Below are 8,458 nucleotides of genomic sequence, written 5' to 3' on the forward strand. Positions count from 1 at the left end.
ACTATTGTTGCTGAAGGTAATCCCAAGCTATTGGAAGCTTGCTAATGTAGTTAGTAAAGGTAGTAGAAAAGCTGTGTCCAATTACTTCCAGTGAGTTTGACGAGCTCCCTCTTGAAAATTTTGGAAATTATTATCACAAGGATATTGGTGAAGTAGATAGACCAGAATAATATATTGTCCGATAATCAGCATGGGTTCAGGACGGAGAAGTCATGCGTAACTACGCTCCTTCGCTTCTATAACCACGTGAATAAGGCTTTGAGTAAGGGCAAAAGTGTAGATGTTGTTTACCTTGATTTCCAGAATTCATTCGATCTGGTCCAACATGGTGAACTCTTGAAGCGTTTACACGAGATTGGTGTTGGTGATAACTTGCTGAAGTTGAGAGAATCGTGGTTAGCAGATAGGTCAAAATGTGTTATAGTGAACGGGGAATTCTCTGATTACACAGGTGTCACAAGTGGAGTTCATCAAGGAAGTGAGTTTGGCCCCCATACCTTTTTCACTTTTTTATCGATAAATTCGATAGAGGTATCGATGGGATTGTTAGTAAATTCGCAGATGACGTGAAGCTAATGGGGATAGTCGGGAATCAAAGCGATAGGGAGTTACTCCAGACAAACTTAACAGCATTGGAGCATGGGCAAATGAATGGAGCATCACTTTTAGCATTGACAAGTGCACGGCCTCTCATTTTGATTCGAACAACCCTCGTTTGTCTTACGAGTGGAATTATGCCACTATCCCGGATGTGCAAATAGGGTCACCGATTTGGAAATTCTAATTGGCGAGCGGCTTATGTGTTCTGAACATTGTTCAGCGGTTCTCAAAAAATAGAATAGAATGCCCGGTTTCATTTTTAAAAAGGTGTCTTCGCGTTCTCCTAAAGTCATTCTCCCACTTTTAAGAGGCTTAGTTCGTCCTGGACTGGAGTATGCTGTAAGGTTTTGGAGACCATACCTACAGAGGGACATAGACTTGTTTGAAGGATTCCAGAGAAGAACTACGCGTGTCCTTGTCGGCATACAAGACTTGAGTTATGAAGAGAGACTTCATTTTTTGAAGATGTTTACATTGCAAGAACGCAAGTGTCGGGGAAGGGAATATGAACAAAGTGTTCAAAATTACGAAAATTCAACGAAATTAATAGTATGGAACCGCCGTCAACGGACTGCTTTGACAAGAGGGTACCAGTATTTATTGGTAAGGGATAATTCTAGGTTATATGGTGTCGCAGGGAATTTTTCTCTAATAGGGTTGTTAAGAAATGCAATAATTTACCCCCGGGGGTGATAATTGTTACACAATTAACACGTTTAAAAAGAAATACGATAAACATGTTGGGGTAAATCGAGAAGTTATCCATACTTAGAATAAGACAACCATAAATACATTTATGGGCATTGTATAATATTTTATCATGTATAGTTTTTAGTTTTTATGATTGCATTTATAATTGGGTTGCTGTATTTTAGAAATATATGACATCCATATTTGTTATGGGCATATTTTTCTCAACCACCTCGTTGGGTATTTTGCCTGTTATGACCTTGTATTTGTATATATCTTGGAGCTGCCTTTCATCGGCGAGGAGTAATTGGAAATAGGATTCACTTGTTCTGATTTGAAAATTGTCCATTCACCGTGTTCTTTGGCCTGAGCAAGGTGTTGTGCTTGATGGCAGGCAGTAAGAAACGGCACTTCTATGTATCATTGTCCCAGAAGCATATAAGACGAAGTGTGTCGATATATACGCAAGTGAGTAGCACTGTGACACTTTCATACCATTGCCGGTTATGACATATCAGTGTTTAATAGGAACATGTAGTTTGGAGCTTATTCGAACTGATTGACGCCTACAACAATTCTCCATCCGAGCTCAAACCCAACGAACTTCAGTTCGTTCTACCAACGTACTGGCTTCCTATCCTAACCACTCTCACCACTTCTGGTTTATCAAACTTCAGGCATTGCATGAAATTTTCACTCTGGAGAGGTTATTCGGTGCGAAATAATTCGTTACTGATACCGTAAGTGGGGGGGGGGGGGGTTACCAGACTCCCTCTTTTATGATGCCATTACAAGTGTTTCTCTACGTTTTAGAAAATTCGCCCTTTTCTCTTCTTTTTCAGGTTTCCGGAATTATTTTTCTTTTTTTTTCTGGGGATTTTTTTTCACTCAAAAGCATATATCTCTTCATTGAATTTAATGTGTTAGTCCCATTTTTACATTTTTATATGGTTTTTACCTATCGCAGTTGAAATTCTTAGAATACAAAAGCCCAAATTGCCTCCAAGCAGGGCAGATGCTGTATTCTAACTACTGCCCAGCTTGCTCCAGTATAATATGAAATTGATAATCTGAAGAACAGCTCTGGAAGAGAAACCCGCAGCATTCATTTTAGGAATACCTTTGTTTGCTCATCAACAGCTAATGCCGTATACTGAAGTGTGGAGGAAGGGACGGGGTTACCTCTTCCATTCAGAAATAAAGAAAGTAGGATGCAAACAATACTCAATGCTGATTCGGTTCCTATGGTGAAATCGCCTCTGGCAAAAAAAGCAATGCTAGAAAAAAAATTTCAGTGACCATACGTCCCGTATTATAGAATATTTATTTCACATATTCATGTGCTTTTTCAATTCACTGCAATTTCAAGCGTAGCTTCATTTCCCTCGATTGGCGACTTTTTTGTAATTTTAACATGAGTTGAGGCAATTTTGCTTACTTTTGACATCATTTTTGGCCATAATTGGCATTGTCCCGTATTTTCCCGAATTTGGAAGACCAATTTCACGTATTTTTCTCCGACAAATATGGTCAGCATATGTATGTAGTGGTTCTGTTTTAATTGAGAAAAATTATTGTGGTTTTTATCAATATCAAAAAACAGCGTTATCTGTTGTGAAAATTGGAAGAAGTGACGTTATCAAGGGTGCGTATGTTATCGTCTTCCTTTCCAGGTCACTGTTGGGGTGATTTTACAAATTGTTGCGTATGATGTGACCATACATCCCGCATTTTGTCTGGTATTTTCAGGAACAGTCCCCGTTTTTCAGTCGAAGTTTTCTTGAGTTTGCTATTTAATCAAAAACGCTGTTAGAGGCAATTTTCAACGGATTGATTGAATGCAATATTATCATATATAAGTTACGAAAAGTTCATGAATCATCGCAGTGAGGGCAATATTGCATATTTCGCATGGGGGGGGGAGGGTGATCACCCCGATAACCCCTCCCTCCATAAATTCGCTCCCACTTCTTTCTGTTTGTTTCGAATCTGCAGATCTCATACGGGGGGGGGGGGAGGGGTGTCTAACTTTTTTAATGATAATGTTCAATAATTAATAATTGCTACCATATGTAACAAAAATTGACAGTGATTCACTGTAATAAATTATATTTCCGTATCGTTTTGAATCTACCATATGCTATGGCGCTATTTCTTCCGTTTTGTGTTGTGCCAGGTGGCAACTCCATTTGTTGCAACCGTAACACCACTATGTTGAAAGCTCCAATCCTCAGTATTCGAAATCACACGCCTCGGAACAAAAATAAAAATATCACGGATCTAGAGATATTTCTACTGAAAAGAAATGAGGCACATCGGATATCAGTCTTAAAAAGCAAAACAGAACGGGATTTGAAGTTTTTATATATAAAAAGGTATAATATATATATATACATATATATATACACATATATATATACATATATATATATATATATACACACATATATATATATATATATATATATCTGATGTTTTGTATGTGCATTTTCTTTACAGTGAAAAGGGATTTAGAATTCAAAGATATGGAGCGAGAATAGAAATAAAGAAAACTTTCGATTGACATCTTCGTAGACCGATGTGTTGACCAAATGGAATGAAATAGCTGTATCCTGAAATGAGAGTAAAAGAAAATTTTCCACTGATATCCATGAAAAGACAACAACATTCTCTTCTCTGTAGATATATATGTCTTGCTTTCTTAGAATAAAAACAAATCTCTTGAGTTTAGATTTTACTTCGCTCCCGACGAAAGGAAACACGTAGTGGATTAAATTTGCATAAAAATAATAAAATTAATTCGAATTTTTTTAAATTGGAAAAATGGAAGCCATGAAAGTCTGATAATTCTTCAAAAAAAAGAAATCTTAAATAATAAGATGCGTAATTTTTACGGAATCGAGAAAAAGTACTCTTTATGCTGATGGAATTGTTATTTTCAATTGCGATGTAAAACGTATGTAACGTATACACTATTGTGGATTCTCAGGTTTCGAGTTCCGTTTTCTTGTAATTATTAATACTTGATTAAATTGTTGGTTCTTTTCGATTCCAAAATTGGAACAGAAAAATCAAATCGGTTCTCATTTCTAGGATTTTAGTTTCCTTAAAAGATATAACAATAACATTTTTTTTCGAAACTGATTGGATGAAAAAATTGGAAATTTCAATAATTTAAAAGATATAGTTACTTGTGATAAGGAAGTATTCAATGATAACATGCAGATATGCGGATGATCGAAAAAATTTAAACTGATAAAATATAGGTAATAGCTAAGGGGCTAGAGTTCCCGATAAATCGGGTCGGTTAATTCATCAAATGTTAATCGCAGTTGAAAATTTTAGTTGAATTAAATCGGCTCAATCAATCCGATTAGAATTTGCATGAAAAATTTGTAATTGAACTTGATGCCAGTAGATGTACGAAACCGATTACCGGTATATGTCTTAAATTATGTATCTATATACAGGGTGTCATGTAAATCCTAATTCGGCCTTTATCTCATCAACCGTTCGTCGTAGAGGCATGGTTCTAATTTTAAAAAATGCTCAAAATGTGTTCAGGAATCACTCTGTACCAGTGAAGAGTGAAAATATAGCAAAAGCAGTTTAGAGATTGGAACTATAGTATGTCAAAAAAAATGTAAATTTTTACGGTCCCCCTGTCCTCTAACTTCCAAGATGACTTCAGTGATGCTGTATCAGTTCCGTGGCGCCGCGCTCAAAGTGCCAAATAACGATCCTCGTTGGTCGTCGTGGCTTTTCGATATGGATCCAGTGTTCTGAAACCGTTTCCACAAATTGCAGACGAGACTGGGCGTAACATCGAGCTCTGTAGTTACCTTGCAGTTCACTTGTGATTGCCTTGCCTCCAATCTACCGACGATTCTTCATCTCATTCCGTGATCCATACGTTTGTGGCTACTGATTTACCCGATAGCTTATAAAATCAAAATCTTGCGAGAAACACAGCGAATATCGCCAAGGAATACGAGCACACGAATAGTGGAAAACGCTTCATGCCCTTTCCATCCTATCCGTGGTCACAGCTCCGCCCACACGCACGTGTATGCTTACGTATTCGACACCGAATATTTGCAAACTTCTCCGGTGGCATTATTAGTACCTTTGGTTCAGTACTTTTTGTGAAAATAGACACAAATGTGCAAATTCTCTTAATTTATCACACGAGTGTAGATCACTCAGAAACGTAGAATTTTTTCGGTTGGGCTCAGAAGAGACAGGGTAACAACTTTTTAGTTGGAAGTTACAGGACGGGGGAAACGTATAAAAAATTATATTCTTTATTTTATGACACTCTATTTTCACCTTCGAAACTGGTACAGAATTGTTCTTGAAGGTATTTTGAGCATTTTTTGAGTGAGAACCATACCTCTACAAGGAACGGTTGATGAGATTAAAGGCGGGCGCGGTAGCCCAGGTCGGTAAGATACTCGCCTAAAGTACCAAAGGATGTTTAGAGGTATCGCGAGTTCGATACCCGGTTCGTTCTCGTCAGAAAACTTTCCTGACACAGGGGTACAACAAAAGTGGCGACATGACCGCAGCAAAAATTACTACCGCAGGGAGTCCCCCATCGAGGGGTTAGCGCACCAACCTCTCGACGAGTATAAAAGCAAGCCTGCCGTTCGGAATCGGCAATAAATTGTAGGTCCCGGTCTAATTAGCCCTCGTGTGCAGAAAATGACCGTGATGCGACAAAAATGATCAAATGATCAAATGAGATTAAAGGCCGAATTAGGACTTACAGGACACCCTGTATAAAATTTTGTATAAGTGACCATAGTTAAAAATATTTGAATCAATATTGTTATCAAATTTTCTGGCATGGAGAAATACAAGTCGATTCAACGAAAACTGGTAATTTCAGTTTTAAATTGAGTATAATGAAAGTGTTAGAAGACAAGATTCAAATTTATGGTCTCTACTATGAATAAAGTTTTTCGTATTATTGGAATCATCAGCTCCTCTTCTCCCAAGTACTAGTTGGGAGAAGTTTCTAGGAAAACAAGCAACATATATGATCGAAAGTATGTAGTTTCCAAATCAGCGACTAATCTAAAATAACTGATTAAAAACAACCAGTTCAAAATGAAGAAAAAAAAATTCTAGGTTTTGACAAAATCTTTTAAGCATATTGAATTGTTTCAAGCGGTCACAGCCGTAATTTCTAGATATATGTTCCTATATTTGTTTACATCTAGAGAGTAAGCGCATAAAGTAAATGCTATTCACTTTTTATTTTCATAGAAACAATTAAAAAAATGGTTGCCAAAAATATTCGATTATAATTCAGTTAATCAGTCAATTTGTCTATTAAAATTTTCTGAATAATCAGTCGATTAATCGATTAAATTTTTTTGTTTAACCATTTAAAAATTGTAATTGATTCCCAGCCATAGTAATAGCATTCATCGAAAATAATAATATTGTCGACTGAATACCGAATTTCGCTGTGGCAGCCCTCCTGCCTGTGATTTTTCCCTCCTGAGATTTGGCCTCGAAGTTTCCTCAGCCTCAATTAACTGTACTTATAGTATTTAACTGGACTCTAGAAGCATATGAAAACATCGGTTCACAAGAGAAGAATTTTTGCACATTAGGAACAAGTTAATCATTTCTGGCAATATGAATGGAATGTGGTTGTAGGTTCTATTATATATATTGCTCGTCTTAGTGAGCACTTTCATCAGTACTTTTAGAATTTACAATCGACCCATATATGACCACGCACGAAAATACTAACTCACAAAACTCCTGGCTCAAGGAATATGCTCTATTCTCTCGCGCGAACATAGTGATATTCCGAAAAGAAACTTGTGAGAAGTTTGTCGCGTGAACTCATGCTTACAAAATACATATTCCCTTTAGGCATATCCACAAACAAAAGAGTTAATATCAAAGAAATACTTACAGAAAAAAGTATTTCCACGGAATTATTAAAATTTCTTCTGAACTGCAAAAAAATGTTTGCATGTGTATATTTCCTTATTTATTTGTTGAATGTAAAAATAATAGAGGGTTTTTTGAGGTGTCAAGATCATAAAAAGAAGTAAAAGAGACAAAACAGAATGGTTGGAAAAGCTTCGCTCGAAATGAAAGGTACGGTGAACACAAAACTTAACGGTTTTCTTTTTTTTAATGAAATACAAGAAAGACTTTTAAATTTGTGAATTTTTCTTTGAAAGGTGTAGTTTACTGGTAGATTTTCGGCGAAATAAAAAGAGTGAATTTGTTTATAAAGAGAAATTTTTAATAATAAGGCGAATTTAAAAATAAAACGTCTGTGAAATCTTCAATGTCGAATTGTTGAAGACAATGTGAGAGTTGACGCTTTGAGGAAGAAAAATAGAACCTATTGAAATGATAAACACATTTTTCAGATTTTGAAGTTTTAAATATACAGGGTGGGTGAAAAGTTGATGACATATTTTGAAAATTAAAAAAAAATCAATCAACTAACAGAAAAAAGTGTATAATTTGCTCTAAAATACTTATCATGGTGTAGAGTGTTTTACTTTGTTTTGATAATAAAAAAAGAGTAGTTCAAACGTTCGCTCACAGATGACCCTATATCAGGAAAAACTCGACATAAAGCATGAAATGTAACTCAAAACAGTGCATAATTAATGTTAATTACGATTTGCGTTCCATAAAAATAACAAATTTCAATATGATCACCATCTGCAGCTTAGACACATCCAATCGGGCTACAGGCGATATTTTCAGATTGCATTCCTTTATGCTTAGCAACCAACATTCACGCGAAAATGCAAAACAGATCGTTTCTGGATCCCGAAAAATAAATTTTTCAAATGCCGTTGATCTGCTGCACAATCTACAGTATTTATGTCGCTTTTATATGTTGTTTATCCAGTTATTCCTATCACTTATGAGTAAAATTTTCAAAGATTCTTTTTTAAACTTGGTGGAAAAACTTTCTGCCATCATAAGTATTTTAGTGTAACCCACTTTTTTTTAATTTAATTGGTTGATATTTTATTATTTTTCAAAGTTTGTCATGAACTTATCGCCCACCCTGTATTTCACCTTCAATCTGTAAATAAAGAACTTGAGCTCTGGAAGAAGTTAATTGATTCAGACGTTATTGCTTGGCGGCGATAGTATGATTTGTGTTATTGCTATT

Source organism: Pholcus phalangioides, unplaced genomic scaffold (genome assembly GCF_987345545.1).
Source record: "Pholcus phalangioides strain wild (caught in Gottingen) unplaced genomic scaffold, Ppha-v1.0 ptg000017l_1, whole genome shotgun sequence".
Taxonomy (NCBI): Eukaryota; Metazoa; Arthropoda; class Arachnida; order Araneae; family Pholcidae; genus Pholcus; species Pholcus phalangioides.